The 16,958-nt window shown below is 36.8% G+C and overlaps 1 pseudogene; it reads left to right on the plus strand.

Annotated features, from left to right (window-relative positions):
* The first annotated feature begins 87 nt into the window (after positions 1-87).
* On the plus strand, positions 88-861 carry LOC149218614 (putative inactive receptor kinase At1g27190 pseudogene; annotated as a pseudogene).
* The last annotated feature ends 16,097 nt before the right edge of the window (positions 862-16,958 follow it).

Genomic DNA, 16,958 nt, shown 5'->3' on the forward strand with positions numbered 1-16,958 from the left:
TGATGATAACAAAGTGAAGTCAATTTCGCTTCAAGAGTTGGGGTTCAAGGTGAGTTTCCATCTGGAGTACGGAACTGCAAGAGTATGATGAGCTTGGATCTCTCTCAAAACAGTCTTACGGGTACCATTCCCAAGGAGCTCTGCCAATGGCTTCCTTTTCTGGTAACCATTGATCTCTCCCAGAACAAGTTTATGGAACCTATTCCTGCTGAGGTTCATAATTGCACATACCTCAATATCCTCCGCCTGAATGGAAATCAACTTACAGGGGAAATTCCCTGGCAATTGACACGGATCGACCGTCTCAAGGACTTCAATGTAGCAAACAACAAGCTTACTGGAAATATACCTTCATTCACTCACAACTTTTCTGCCTCTAATTTTCAGGGTAACCCTGGGTTATGTGGGCCTCCACTTTCAAAGACGTGCACAGCACCGAACAATCCCATGGTTGTTGCGGCTTTTCTTCTATTTGGCATAGTGTTAATTGTCTGGATTTTACTTGGTCTTCATTGGATGATTTCTGAAGCAAAAAGCAGAAGATCTGTCAAAATCCCACCGCCAAGTACCAATGAGCCCAACGATTGGCAGAAATATGTCCGAGCTCGGAGATCTGTTAAAGTTTGCTCATTCGAGATGCCCATCAGGAAGATGAGATTGGCTGATCTTGTGGCGGTCACTGGCAACTTCAGCGAAGACAATATCGTTTTGCAGGGAAGGAAAGGTATAATCTACAAAGGCAAACTGCCAGATCAATCTTTGCTGGCAGTAAAAAGACTCCGGCCATGTTCAGCACAGACTGAAAAAGATTTCAAGTGCGAGATGGATGCATTGGCCCACATGGGTGTTGATCAACATTAATAATTTCAACATTGCCTCTGCAAATGGGGCATATGGAGCGCTGGGAGAGCCAAACATCTGCACAGGGAACATGGAAACAATGGCTACATTTTGGTAACACATGGCATTTATCACCATCCATGAATTGATCAAGACAAACCATGCATTCAAGATCGATGTTGATGCAAAAATTTTCGACATCATTCTTCTTATCATTGTTGCTCTGTTCGGCGTTGGTGGTGCAAAAGGAAATAGGCAATTACCAGATCTTAGGGTGAACGGCGAGGGCGAAAATTCATGAACCGTTTCAGTTTCATGAACCGTTTTAATTTTTGATCAACGATCAAGTTTTGTTTGATCATCTAACACCACAAATCTACGGTGAATAATAGGACACCGCGACGGCTAGGGTAATTCATTTCAAATGGAGACGCCTTACGGCGTAATTATCAATAAAAGAATATATAAAATTTATTTAATTATTTTTTAATTATATATATATATATATATATATATAATTTTATTTACAATTATTATATTATATTATATTATATTATATTATATTATGATAAATGTTGAATTTCTAGAAAATCCGTTTATGAACATAAACGGAAGGCACGCCGTAGCGTAATTATCAATAAAAGAATGTATAAAATTTATTTAATTATTTTTTAATTATATATATATATATATATATATATATATATATATATATATATATATAATTTTATTTACAATTATTATATTATATTATATTATGATAAATGTTGAATTTCTAGAAAATCCGTTTATGAACATAAACGGAAGGCGCTCCTTACCTTTGGAAAAACAAATTCATGATAAAAAAAAGAAACAACTGAAATGTGCACCTTGAATTAATTAATTACTTTATGTAGATCCCCTCAAAATGAATTTGTAAGTTTCATAATAAGGTAAAACCGTACACGACCGCTTAACAAATCTGCAACTGTGCACGTCGATTTAGAGATCTAGATTGTGTAGCAATTACAACAACCATTCCGTTAAAATATAATTCCGTTATTTTTGAGATATTGGTTAAGGAAATAATACCAAGAACCATATAATAATATGTTCAGGCTTACACAACTACGGTACTGGAAGATGAAAGTTATTTCTTAAGATTACAATTTTAAAATAAATCCGCTTATCAAATTGGATGGTTTTTATACATTTTCAAAAGAGGATCTCCACAATTTTGTAATTTTTTGAATTATACTTAATGTAACAAAACATTTACCCTCCAAGTTCCATCCCTGCTGCCCAGCCTTCTAACTTCGAAACAAGAAACACCAATTAATTGATTACGGAATTCTTTGAACCTTGAAAGCTGCTCTGCAATCTCAACTGCTAGATCACAATTGCAAACAGTGGATTGAATCGTAGCCTGTAGGATGATAGCAACAGTTAATACTTTTTATTTAGAAAAAAGAATATCACAGTGACAAATAGCGGATTGAATCGTAGGATGGCAGCAACGGTTAATAGCTTTTATTTAAAAAAAAAAATGGAGAGGAGTACATTTCTTTTCGGAGATAAAAAACAACAAGCGTTATATTAAAAATATATGCTGTTACATTTTCCAGAAATCCACAGATCTGCCTCGATGTATGATAGGGATAAAAAATAAATCACAGAAACACCTGTAGCGAAAAAAACAGAGCAATCCCTCTGCGAGAGTGGGGAGATCTCCAAACAGCTCGAAATAAGCCTGCGGGCGAATCACAGGGATCGGAGATAAGGTCCAGCAACGCCTCCCAGGAAAATTGATCAAGGGAACATCATGCAAAGGGGAAAGCCCCTAAACCTATTATAGCACCCTTCTCCAGGCACTCAAAATGTATCAGCCCAGGCAGAGCAGAAACTCCACAATTAGAGATCCAATTATATGGGGTATTCTGTTCCCGATATACATAGTTGAAAGAAACAAAGTGGAAACAATCCTTCATGCAGGGGATCTGAGAATCACCAAACAACGCACTCAGGGAGAACTTCCCCATCGCCCAATCAATAATCACCTTCGAATCACTCGAGACGACAATCTCATCCACTGCGAGCCACGAGGCACATCTGAGGGCGAAAACTCATGAACCGTTTCAGTTTCATGAACCGTTTTAATTTTTGATCAACGATCAAGTTTTGTTTGATCGTCTAACACCACAAACCTACGGTGAATAATAGGACACCGCGACGGCTAGGGTAATTCATTTCAAATGGAGACGCCTTACGGCGTAATAATCTTTATTAAATATCAATGTAAATTAAGAACATTTAGCCGATCCTTTTTAAAAACTTTTTAATAAAATTTAAATCGAAATTTTAATATAAACTAATAGTAAATCAATAAATTTTTTAAAATATTCAAGTAAGTTATTTAAATTGTGTTGGGTGGTTGATAGAACAAAATATGAAATCCTCTATTTTTCATATACCTGTGATAAAATAAAAATAAAACTCATAAAATAACTGATCAATCATATAAATGATTTAAATTTTACCCAGCCATTCCTGGCCAAGATGGTTTTCATAAGGATACATATTTTCCTCATGATGTGAGTACTTTCCTCATGATGTGAATGCTTCTCACTCACGCTTTTCGTCATATCCAGGCCAATGATAGCATTAATGAAAATTACGTTAACAGCATAATCAATTGATGAGCTTTTATCTTTATATTTTGTTCAAAGCATAACCAACTATATTTATAATAAAAATAATATTTTTAACGTATATGCTCCATCTATAAATATAATGTATTTAATTTAGATATAAAGTTTAATAAGAAAATAATCATAACAAAGAAGTAAAAGTTATGTGAAAGGACTACAAGTTCACTAATATTCTTAAAATAAAAAATATTAAATATATAATAAAATTTAATTTTATAAAACTTATTTTATAGATAAAATTAAAATTTTAAAAAATTGATAAAAATGGGAAAAAAAAAAAGTGGATGAATAAATCAACAGATTAAGTATATAAAGTAACTTAGAGAAATATATGAATACATATTCCAGTAAATCACCTATAGATACATATTCCAGTAAACAATATTTTGGTTTCATTTAAATCTATATGATTTTATACAAAATTATTTCTGCTCATAGAATACTTATAAAAATAGAAAAGAAATCTTAATGGTTGGTATTGGGGTTGATAATGGAGGAAGACACGTTATAAATTGATCATTGATGTTGACTTGGTTTTATCGTTTATAACGTACTTGCCCTTGATTTTATAGTTTTACATTCGTCACCAGAACAAATAATATTTGTGACCAGCATAAAAAAAGTTAGGTGGAGAAATTATGATATATAGTTTAACTTCTTTACTTATTAACCTATGGTTTGTTTAACCATTTCGACCAATGTCGACATTATATGTGTAACTTTGACTCAATATGGAATTACCCTATATATTATCTAACTCTCTATGCTATTTTAATATGAAGTTAACCTGTAATAATATTAACAACATGCATTTGAACTGTAATACACAACGTAAAAGGGTGATGAAGTTGATTAGATAAAAACATTATGATTAATCATGTCAATGATCGAATCTGACTAAGTCAAAGCATCACTTAATTTTATAAATTCTTGAAAATAAATGCTAGGTTCCTCACCTTTAAAATAAATGCTACGTTCCTCATCTTTAGATGATGACCTATTAATCATGTTACTTGTTTAAATATGCACTACATATACTTCTAGATTTTCTCCTTTGAGAGGTCTTTATTCTTATATCATGCATATACTTTCCCTATACTTTCCGTGTTATGTTAATTTTTTTACATTGCAATTACAAAGACACATAAAAACATTTTCAAATTTACGTTAAGGTGTTCACTTAATATTTGATAGGGTAATTTATTTATAATAATTCCTTTCAATATTACTATCCATATTACACCATTACACTAATTCGTTATTTTATATATATTACATCACTATGTGTGCATGAATTTTTTTTAATTTAAATGTATAGTTGTGAAAAGCATCCAAATTTTTTTTATCGATTTCAAACAATGTTACTATGCTATTTGTTTAACTTCTATCTTTACACAATACAAATATCCGTACAATAGTTTTCTATTATTTGGAGTTTTGGTTCATTTTACAGCACAAAATATAGATATTGCCAATAATGCTCCATAACTTAGTGTGGACAACAATGCAAATCATTGATGGTATAATATTGCAACGCCTACCTAAATAGTAATCATTATGCTATTTGTAGGATACACTTTGTTGTGCGCCTTTATTTTGTCTTTGCATGTTCTAATTACTAAATCATTGATAAAGTTTGAGTTGGATGCTCAGATTGATGTAGTCAAAGTACAACTACCATAGTGTCACTATGATTCCTCTTTTGAACTCAAACTATATCAATGATCTAGTAACTAGGACTTGCAAGGACTAGATAATAGGGTGCAAGAAATTGTATTCTATGCTCTAACACAAATGATTTTGAATTTTAGCTAAGTAAAAGTTAAGCAATAATTGGTAGAGGTTTCTGTGGAAACATTGCTACATTTTCTTTGTTGGTCAACATGCACATTACCTTACCTAGCCTTCCCTACACTTCCTACCATTAAGGTGATCCTTATATTTTTAGGAGCTTTTATTTATAATGTGTGTATTTTTAGTAGCGGTTTCCGTGTAGGATGAATCATAGTAGTGAATGGGCAAAGAATTGTTACTGAAATGGCTATTTATTACCATTAATGTGCACTTCCTTTTAACTATGCACCCCATCAATAAGTGCAAAATTCCAATTTCTAAGGACAATCTTATCCAAACCATATCAACTTATCCCTTTATCCTAGGAAATCTTATCCTTTGAATTTTGGTCTTAATATTAGAGCATCTTTTTAGTTATAAGTTAGGAGTTGCATGTGTGAGTTACTTCGTAAATAATCACATATTTATGTCTCATCCTATCCTTAGCTAACTCTATCTTCAAATTTAGTTAAATAGAAATGATGGAGACTATATTTTCTACTAATTGTCCATGCACAAGGGACTACAGTTTGCGTACATTGATTCTCTCTATAAGAGTGTTATTTAATAATAATAAATTAAAGAATTATAATAGGATTTAGATTAAATTGGTCTTTCATTTACTTAATCTGTTTGAGTTTTATTTAAACCTCTCCTCTCTTTTGTCTTGCACATTCTAGTGTAGATTTTGTCACAACTAGTTCTTGTGCTTTTTATTTAGACTTAACATGGTATTAGAGTGCCTAAGGAGTTTTTGAGAAATATAATCATATTATTGTAGGTTCAAAATGATTAAGAAACAAAAAAGGATGGATCAAATCATACTATAATGTGTTATCCTTACTCCATTTAACTACTTTGTGTGGAATCCAAGATCTTACTTTTAATGTACAATAAGAGACTATATAGAATCACTATGGGGACTAAATTGAAAAAAAATCAGCCATATAGAAGGAATATTACTTCAATATAATAAATAAATCTAATGGGATCATATACTTGTCCATTTCCCTAGACTCACACTTTGATCTTGATGTTTGTACAACTCCTAACAAAGAATAAACTATCCTGGATGATTTTTATAGCAAGTTAGATGAGTTTATAGGACATTAACTCAAGAATGAGCTCATAGCCTTGATGAAAAGATATGTTGAGAACCTATAGGACTCATTCTCCATGTTCAAGGTTGTTCCTCAACTAGTAAAATCTTATGGAAATGATAAAAAAAATGGAGCAGCTTATCCTCTAAATTATTTCAAAGCTAGGACTCCAGTATTTGGTGTTTTCTTCTTCTCCCCATAGTACTAGACTTTTCATGGGTAAATATTGGAAGATTTTCTCTATGAATTATTTGGTATATTCACTCATCCTTGAGAAGGAAAGGCTCATTCAAATAAGGGGTATTAATATATCCAAGGTCCATGCACTTGCAATGCAATATTATAGCAGTGAGAATAATTAAAATAAAGGGATCTTGATCATATGGATGGAAATAACATGGAATCCCATAAGTAGGCTTAGAACCAAAAAAAGGGAAACCCTAAGAGGGAGAAGACAAACTCATTAGGGAAATTTTGAGGTTAAAAATGGGCCTCAAAACAAAACATTTCCTATAAAAAATAGCTTTAAAAGAACCAAAAGGATTCAAGATGATGATTTCATCCTCGGGTGAGAATATTTATGAGGGAAAAGAAGAAACTATTTTTCTTAATTGTATTTTTAACTTATCTCATTGTAGGTTTACTGAAATGTCAAGTGTAGACACCTATTGGATATGGAATTAAATTTCACATCCAATGAGTACACACTCTGTATACTTCTGAGTAGACCCACATTGAAAAAAATTAAATACATGGAAAAATTGTGTTGAAACATAATTTTTTCATGTATGTTAATTCTTTTCTAATGTCGGTCTACTCATAAATATGTAGAGTGGGTATTGATTGGATGTAGAATTTAATTATGCTTCCAACTAGTGTATACACTTGACATTTTAGTAGAGCTACAAGGAGATATGCTAAAAGTACAATTAAAAAAAAGGTAGTTTCCTTTCCTTTTCTCCAAAAAAATCATAAATCTAATTTTATTATTTTAACTCTTATTTGATCATTTTCAGTATGAGGCCCATTTTAGACCTCAAAATTCGCCTAATGGCACCTAATATAATAGAGTATTTCATCTATATATTTATTTTATGTTGAAGACAAATAAATCCTATGGTGCAAGAATTTCAAAAAAATAACTTCACATATTGCATATGACCAATGTCAAGACAAAGTCTAAAGGAAAGCACTAGAGGATCAAGGTAAGGGTCATGTTTTGAATACTATGATTGAACATATGATATATGGATGTATATTGATTTTAATTTAATAATATGTCTTGATCAAGGAAATTGTTTTCTTCCTCTCTACATTGTACTAGACATGTTATGATGTTGGGAGACAAAACACCAATAAGAATATTTGAAGAAGCATGTGTGAAACTTGGTTATGGAATATTTTATAATGTTTTGCATGTTCCAAACTCTACATGAATATCCTCTCAATAAACTAGATTACACTTTCTAATTCATCCGACTCAGTTGATTCCACTCAAAATTCAATGATGATTTCATAGATAATAGACGGTTTTCAAGTTGTCGTTATTGAGGAAGATCACGATGTATTTCTTCTCTCATTTCATTCCTAAATCATATTATGTTTCCCTCCTAATGCATGCATGTGAATAATGTAGATAAATAATAGATGAAAAGTTCAATGAAATCCCCTTGCATCCACTCTAGGTGGAACCTACTATAGATTTTCTACCTCTTCCTAAAGTAAATATTTGAGATGTTTTACACACTCTTCAAATTACATTTCTAATCATATTTCAAAATTGTATTTATATGTGCATGATCAACTTATTCTACATCTAGATTGTGATCATAGAGGCCACATTATCCTTTATAGGTAGTTAGTAAGATAGTGGATGATAGTTCCAAGATACATAGAACTATATCTTAGTTTCTTAGTATTCCATGAGCACTCACTACCATTGTAATAAAGGACAAGAATCAAGTAGTATCCAAAAAACTATCACATGATGGTATAGGATATATCTAAAGACATATCCATGGTGTAATTTCAATCAACAACATTATCCTTCTTCACGGAGTTTGCAAAGTAGACAAAGTATGCATTCTTAAAAGGTTGGCGGAGGCTGTTGTTTCTTCCAAGTAGGTTTTCCCTCTTGATGTCACCCTTATCATATATTTTTTTTAAATAATTCGTTTTGTACCTAACTATCTAACATAGTTATTAAATATTGGGACCCATATTTTTTTTTGTACTTGAGTACCTAACATGGCTGAAAATTGTGAAGACCCATTTGTTGTGCACATATTGGTTGTTTTTTTGGTATGTTTGTTAATTTACATTGACATTAACTAACCTTAACAACCCTACATTTCCTACCCTTGTTTTTATGTTGCGATGAACACCCCACAATTTGTTTTCCGACAATTGAATTTTGGAGCCTACTGAGGATCCTAATATCTATCATTCCATGGTCAATTGATGTTTGCAATATGTTTACCTGTCAAATTCACTTTCTCACACATGCTCATTGTGCTTTCCTTACGCAAGCTCAAATAGGCATAGCACCATCCATCAAGACAATGCTTGTGCGATGTTCAACCCATGTTGACAATCAGTGCACACTTTCATTGACAGTCTCCCTCACTTTGGTTGCATTTGTACTTCTATTTTGGTGAGTTTTCCCAACTTTTGCTTTTGGTGCACCTTCGCTTTCACAAGTGTGGCTTTCACATCCATGATTGTTTCTTTTCCTTGCTTCCACTTTAATGAGTTTTTATGTTCACGTTATCATCAATCTGACATGTGTTTCTTTCAAGGTTGTTCGCATTTTGCAAGTGTCGTCTTCATGCTTTCCTCCTATCGCAGGTGTCACTTTTGTTTTTTTCACTCATGCATGTGTCACGCCTTTACATATCACCAAAAGTAGTTCTAGAACACTATTATTCATTATATCATACTATATATCATTAGAATATGTGGAAAACACATTCCTACAACTTAGCGCACCATGTTGTCATAGTTTTCACCTTTTATCATAACTTGTGTTCTAAGTGTCGTAATGTGTCGTTCAAACTGTCGCACTTAGAAATAAGTGTCGCTTTTCTATCATTTCAAGGTGTCATTGACATTCATGAGTCATGTACATTCCATTGGCTTGTATCGATGGAATTTATATGTGTTTTCCATGTTTGACTCATGTTAGTATGCATTTATTTCTCCTACTATGTTGGTCACACACTTAACAATTTTGGAAACTCTTCTTGGCCTTCTTTCTCAGTGCAAGTTGTAAAGGAATTAACCCTCTTAATAGGTGGTGAGTGAAACTTACTCATAAGCCTCATTGACATATCTATTCCTACCATACTTATACACTAAGTCTTTTCTAAGGTCTCATCCCTCTCATCATACATTTTTCCTTCCTAGGAAAAGTGACCTAGCCTTTTACAGCCTCACTTAGTGAAAAGCACATTCCAGATGAAGAAGTAGCAATTGTTGAGAGAACTACACCCTCCCAAGCCTGAGCACACTTCAAACACTGAGTGAAAAGGCACACTTCAAAAGAACAAGTGATCCGGATTTAAATAGGAACACAACAAATTAGAGAATAACCATAAATGCAAAGATGCAGTAGAAATAACACTTCAGTTCATTAATATCAAGTATTGAAATATGCTTACAAACAGAATGGAAGTAAGACAAGATCGGGCTATGGTAGCTTATCTCTGAGAAGAGATGTGGCGGCTAGATGGCTCTGAACTATGTTACAGTGGGGCTCGAAGGCCTATTTATTGTTTAGAAACAATGAAGAATCCTAAACATCCAAAAACCTAACCCTAGGAGATGAAGCGTGAAACTGTGGGCCCTGTTTGGGTAAATTGGTACATAAACTTCCTGGGGTCGTAACTTTGGCTACGATATCCATTTGAGGCACTTAATACCTCGTTAGAAAGATCTATCCGAGGAATACAACTTTCGAGTGGCCAACATTGATTTAGTACCTATTTTGGTCCTCGTTTTCCCCAAAAAACGTTGTTTAGGGCCTCAAAACGGCTCCAAAAGTTCTGGGCCCGAAAAACTGCCAAAAATAGTGAATTGTGCTACAATTAAGGAAACTGAATAAATGAAAGAGATAGTTGTGGGGGTCCAAGTGGGAAAGGCGAGTGGCCACCAAAATCCACCTGGATCATTCACCGCCCCCAGGAAGCAATGGTCTCCATTGCATTGAGTACCTCATACTTGGTCCCTAGTGAGTTGACGAGGAAACTTCTGTTGAACTTGGTCCCTAGTGAGTTGTTCTGCAATCTCTAATGTGTCTAGTAATGGTGGGAAGCTTGGTCAAGGGCGGTCCACATTGAACACTCGGTGCAAGCCAAGGAATGGGGGAATGTTGTGCTCCAAAGCATTGTTTCTCATAACCTTGGTAATGGTGTAAGGACTATATTGGAGTGGTCTGAGCTTCTGATGGGCTCTTCTAAGGTGTTCTTTTTGTAGATGCAACCAGACTTTGTTGCCCACTTGAAACTTGTGTGGCACCCGATGTTGATCATTTCACTGCTTGTACTTGGAATTTCCTTCTTTGACTTCATGGTGTTGTTCTTTTCTTGCAGCTTCGACGGGTTGTCTTAGGTCACACCATCTTGGCTTTCTCCTTGGTTCTACGGTTTGGGGAAGCCTTTTCCTTTCTTCATATTCACAGATCCAAACTCTCGCTTCTTCTGTTTAAATTTCTACTTGATCTTGATAGCATATCAGTACGTTGTGCTGAGAGAGTAGATGTCTAGGAACTCTATCTTGTCTGGGATTAACCTGTGTGGGAAACCATTGTATTTGAGTACCAAATTCCACTCAAAATCCTTGTATTGTAGTGGTTACAACCACCCTCCAAAATTTTTCCTTAGCCTCCCTTCCAACCTTCATAGCAGCTTGCCTTCCTTCATCAAGTTCATAAGCTTCAGTTTCTTTCTTGCACAAAGGCAGCTTGTCGATCACAGTTGATCCATTCTCCTCATAAGCTACTCACCCAGACTTGTTCCAGTTGTAGGTTGAGCAGCTTCCCCTTGAAAATTGTGCATTTCTGGAGGGAAACCAACCTTCCCTCCAGGAATTGCGCAATCCTCTCTGACAGCCTGCTGGGCTCCAGAATTGTGAAATCCTCCTAGCCAACCCTCTCAGCAAGATTCACAAAAATTTTCCTAGTAGTAGGTTTTTCAGTCTAGGATTTGTGCAAATCTAGGTAGCATTCAGCTGCTCTACCCATAAGTTGCGGAAATATCCTAGGCAACCAACCTAGCTCCTAGCCAGAAATGCACATTTTTCTCTAGCAGTTGAGCAGTCTCTTGCATGTGCAACTAAGTTGACAAGTTTCCTTCGAGACTGAGAAAAACAAAATTGCATGCATGGGTTTCTTCTCCCAAGCTAGCATGCTCAGGCATCCCTTGTTCTAGGGATCTATGTTTGGCAATTGGAGGTTACATGCAAGGAGAAATTCTCAAACCTCCCACTAAGTGTCGATTCCCCTATATATGTGGCATGCGTGTCACAACCTCGATGTTATCAAAAATCATCAACCAGATGCTTCAGAGCTCATTCCTCACATCAATATTGTAGCTCTGACATCCCATATGACATCAGGGAGCAGTCGACACATTAAACTCAACTGTTTTGGGGTAAGCCCGCTTCCCATGCCTTGTGTGGCATTTATGTCCCTTTTTGTGTTTTCACTTGTAGGAGTATTGTTTGCTTGATTTCTTTGAATGCTTCCTATTGTTTACATGTATACTAGCTTGTCCTAGCTCTGTTTCAATTTTCATTGCTATCTCACTGCTCTTGCATGCATGAAACTATTTTGCACGGACGTTCACCCAACCCGCGAACTGCCTCACCCATATACATGTTGATCTGTTTGCTGAATATTTCATTCATGTTTTCGATGCATTGTTAATCACTTTGTCTATCACTTAGTTTTTCCATGCATTCACTGACTTACTTGCTTTAACTTTCTTGTCGACGAGTCGGGCCAACCTTGGCCCGAGCTCTCCCTTCACCAAGGCTACATTGCACAATCTGGGAAAGGAAGGCTCACCTTCCTCTTCAGATTTGTGAAGTCCTACCCAACACTAGCCTCCAAGATTGTTTTGTGCATTTCTAGAGGACAATGGCTGCTTGGCCCAATAAATTACACAAATTTGTCCCTACACTAGCAGTGCTTCCCAGTTGGAATTTCTTATTATGCAATCCCGATAGTTAGCAACCAGAATGGACTATGCATTGCGCAGTTCGAGTAGTCAGTCAGTCTCTTGGCAGCCTAGATTGTGCCTTGTGTAGTCTTGGCGGTCGGTCTCCTGACCTCTCGGCCGAAATTACGTAACATTGATGATCATGCACTAAGGTATGTCACAAGTCAGTTCTCATGTTCATTTTCATTTTTGACTGATAAATTTCTTGCCATGAGTATTTCCATGTCTCCAGGTATCCCAGGTGTTCATATACCTCTCAGCAGTATAGGTACAATGGTTCCCAAGAGAGTAGAGATGAAAAAACTATTCAGAGCACACTTGGGGATGCAGTCGATCAAGTCTCCACAGACTTGCCTATCCACAAAGACATCAAGTTGTTCATAGACAAGGACATCAAGTTATGACATCATCAGCATCAAAATGAGCATCATCATGAATAGTAGCTGAAGGCAACATACCAAATGCAACTAATGCAAGAGGAGGGTTGTTGACAACACAAAGGCTGAACAAGGTTGTAAGCTCAAGCAGGTCTATTGATGATGAAAGAAACCTTGGAGACTCCGACTATGAACTGACGGAGTGGATGTATATTGCACGAAGGCAGAATGGAATGAAGAAGAAGTTGCATGTGTCGAAGTAGCAACTCAAGGAAGAACATGAAGCTGCACATACAAACGAATGAGTTGCAGCAAGATCAGGAACAACAGTGGGCGCAACATGCACTCACAGATGAAACTGCGCTCGTACAAGTTAAAGATCCATCCCAGTAGCTAACATGGAGCAAACATGGTGAGAAGGGTTGTTGATTGCATGTAAGGGATTCAACAACATGCATGTCATTGTGTGCATGCATGCAACCCAACCCATTCAGCACACTCACGAAGGCGAATAAAAGAAGCATGTCCAACTGGAGTTGAACATGTACTTCAGCCAGTTGATGCACATAACCACCAACCATACCCAAGAATACCATGCATATGTTAGAAGACGAGTTGGATGAAGGGGCTGAACCAATGCATTGGTTGCAATAGAGGCAAGAGTTCCCTTCAGCAAAATGTCACCATGAGCTGCATACACACCATCGCGGATGACCAAGCTTGGCATCAGCTCACCACCTTCACCATCACAAGCATGTCAAAGAGTTGGTCTCACCACAGTAGACCAAGTGTCATTGATGTCTTGCAAGGCTTACTCAAGTCATGTTGTCTCACATGAGTACATGTGCATTATAATGTTAAGTCATGCCAAGTGTAGCTCAAGTGTCAATAGTGGATGTAACAGTCATAGAGTAGGTGAAGAGTCATGAGGGTAGTTGAACTGTCAAAAAGGGGAATGTCAAAGGTCAACTCACCCTTTGCTATAAATAGTCCCTTATAACTCATTGTACAGGTTTTTTAGTCATCCAAGCTTCTACTAAGACTATTTTGAAGAAGGCTTGGATAGTATTGTAATTCTCATTGGCTTCTCCATTGCATGGAGCTAGTACATCTCTTTGGAGGAGCAGGCAGATGTGGCTGCAATGTTCCGCTATTGGGGCTAGCAGGTTTACATGGATGTATTGTATGATTGTGACATACACTTCTTTATATAATAAGAGCCAACACATTTTCATCAATATGTTGTTATTGTAGTTGTACTTCCTTGATTGCTTTAATGATATGTGATGTTTAACTTACTTACTTGTGTATGAACTGATTCACATGCAATTATATGAATCTTGTTGTTCATGTGTTGCATATGTTGTTAATGTTGTCACTGTCTGTGTCGACTGCTCTACTGGACATCAGACAAACCTTTCACATGAACCTTGTGGTAAAAACCGTCACACTCGTCTCAGACTGATCTGCGAGTGTTGTACGTGTTATCTTACCTTGTATGATGTGACTGCCACATTTGAGTGGACTGCTCCATCGGAAGCTATGCATGTCCTTTGTGTTGTGTGTTCCTAGCTGAGTTGGGACTAATCCCTTTCAACCTAGAACTCACCTTCACCTCCTTCCCCTTTCGAAGTGTTGGAACCTGTCATACACCTTCCTTGGCTCACTACATCAGTCACACCCTTTTTGCTGACATAGTTATTCTACTTGCCCCTGTGCAACACCGTAGTCAAGGCATTACCTTACGACCCACTGTTGGGACTCCTACATCAAACATTTTGAGGTCTAATTGTGACTTCTTACCAGGGAGATCCCCTTGACATGTTGGCAGGTCCAGCACCGTCAACATTTCTGGTGCTAGAAGGAGGGCCTGAATGACAAGTTTTGTCCTCTTATCCAGTTTTAAACCTTTGCATATCTTTCATATAATCTTGCACTCTTCTTCCCCCGAGGTGTTTTTCGAATCATAAAGATGTCTACATCTCAGGGAAGATTTTCAATCTCTTGTCCACTCACATGTATGATGGTGAAGGCGAAGTGGCTTGGCCTGAGCACTGATATAAATTTATTTTCATGATTTATGAGGAAGATGAGTTTTCTGACAAACAAGTCGGTTCATTGCTTGCATAAACACTTCCCGAATATCCATTTCGTTGGGTTCTTAGCCTACTGGCTGACACCATGCACTCATTTGAGCACTTCTGTGATCTCATTGAAGACACATTCTATCATTTTGATCCAGAATATCTTGATCGGAAACTATTACAGAAACGGAGGGCTCTACATGAATCCATTATTGATTTTCGGAAGCACTTCAGTGACTTGCGGATTCAAGCTGCAAAGAGCCAGATGAAGTTTGCTTATCTTTGGGACCGGTTTGAATATTTCCTTAAGAAATCTACCCATCCCAAGAGGAAGCTTGAGATCAAGCCTCACTCAACATTCTTCATTGATGGAACTATGCAATCTCATGTGGGAGCAGGCACTGTCTCAATTAACTGTCTATCTCCCTCTCATTCAGAAGCTCCACCACTACCCAGTGATGTTGAGGATCATGCTCACACACCTGTTCATCCTTCACACTCTCCCAACATCACTCCACTTGATTTCAGCACAGATTTGGTTGTGATTCCTTCGAGATTTCATCTGCATTCTTTTCTTTGACCTCTGTCTTCGCACTGAGGTGTTCCTCTGGATGATGTTGTCTTGTGTTCATCCATTCCGGATTCTCCACTTTTTGTGAATGAGGAACAACCCACTGACGGAGTCGGTGTTTCACAACCAACATGCGTTGTCATTCATGAAGAGTATGAGTAGGAGCTTGAACATCAACCCTCAGTGAAGGATGACTCCCTTCTATCTGAGCCCCCTCCGTTCTTTCCTAACCTCTTTAGTGAACCTGCCATTCATGATTTTGCATGTGTCTCTTCATCCACGGATGCACCCATTATTGATCACTTGCAGGACTCACCGAATGTTAGTCCATCATTCGACAATGGAGAGGATAAGTTACTCATTGAAAATCCACTTGATCCTTCATCTACTCTATCTAGAAATGTAGAGGGTGAACATCCTTCCTTCTCATCTACCTCTCAATGTGATTCATCAAATCATGAGGATGCCGACCAACATCCTGAATTTTCTGATCTTGGTTGTCGTGATCTCTTACCCTCATCATCTCATCATGATGTTGATTCACTCATTGTTAATCCATCTAAGCCACTTCCCTACAAAGATCCATCTGTCAATGAAGTCAAAACCCACAAACCGTCGAGGCACTTTAGCCCGAGTTGATGGTTATATCAGGCCCTCCCTGTCCTGAGGTTGGCTTCACTTCTGATCAGGAAATTGTTCAAACACTCAAGGTTCCTCATCACTCATTTGTATGCACTGAATATCAATCTAACACATATTTTACTTCCTCCACTTGAACTACATGATCCCATTTCTCATGCATTGGTGGAGTCTTACATTGCGAGCACTCGTGCGCGACGCAAGTTATCTTTGTTTATTTCGTTTGCTTGTATGTCACAGTCAATATTGTGGTTATGCCTCAAATTTGCACATAGTGTCACACAACACCATGATAGGTTCGCGGACTACCCGACATGCACATGCACTCGCTTATGTCCTGTGGGCACCTTGAATCATGAAGTGTGGTTGTCTTCATTGTTATATCTTTCTTTCTTGCTGGTTCGCACAACTGGATTTCTCGCGAACTAAGCCTTCACCAACATGGGTCTGCCAATGCGCCACTGGTTGCATTGGAAGTATCACTTCATGTGATCAGGCCCATGTACCATTAGTGTAGGAGTAGGAATAGTGTTTGCTTTCAGTTGTTGTTTGCATGTTTGTTTTCTTATGTTCTTTGTTTGTCTGTTTGTTTGCTTTCTTGTTTGTTTA

The sequence above is a fragment of the Pinus tabuliformis genome, chromosome Q (assembly GCF_031772625.1).
Source record: "Pinus tabuliformis cultivar Carrire ecotype Pingquan chromosome Q, CPIR1, whole genome shotgun sequence".
NCBI classification, from domain to species: domain Eukaryota; kingdom Viridiplantae; phylum Streptophyta; class Pinopsida; order Pinales; family Pinaceae; genus Pinus; species Pinus tabuliformis.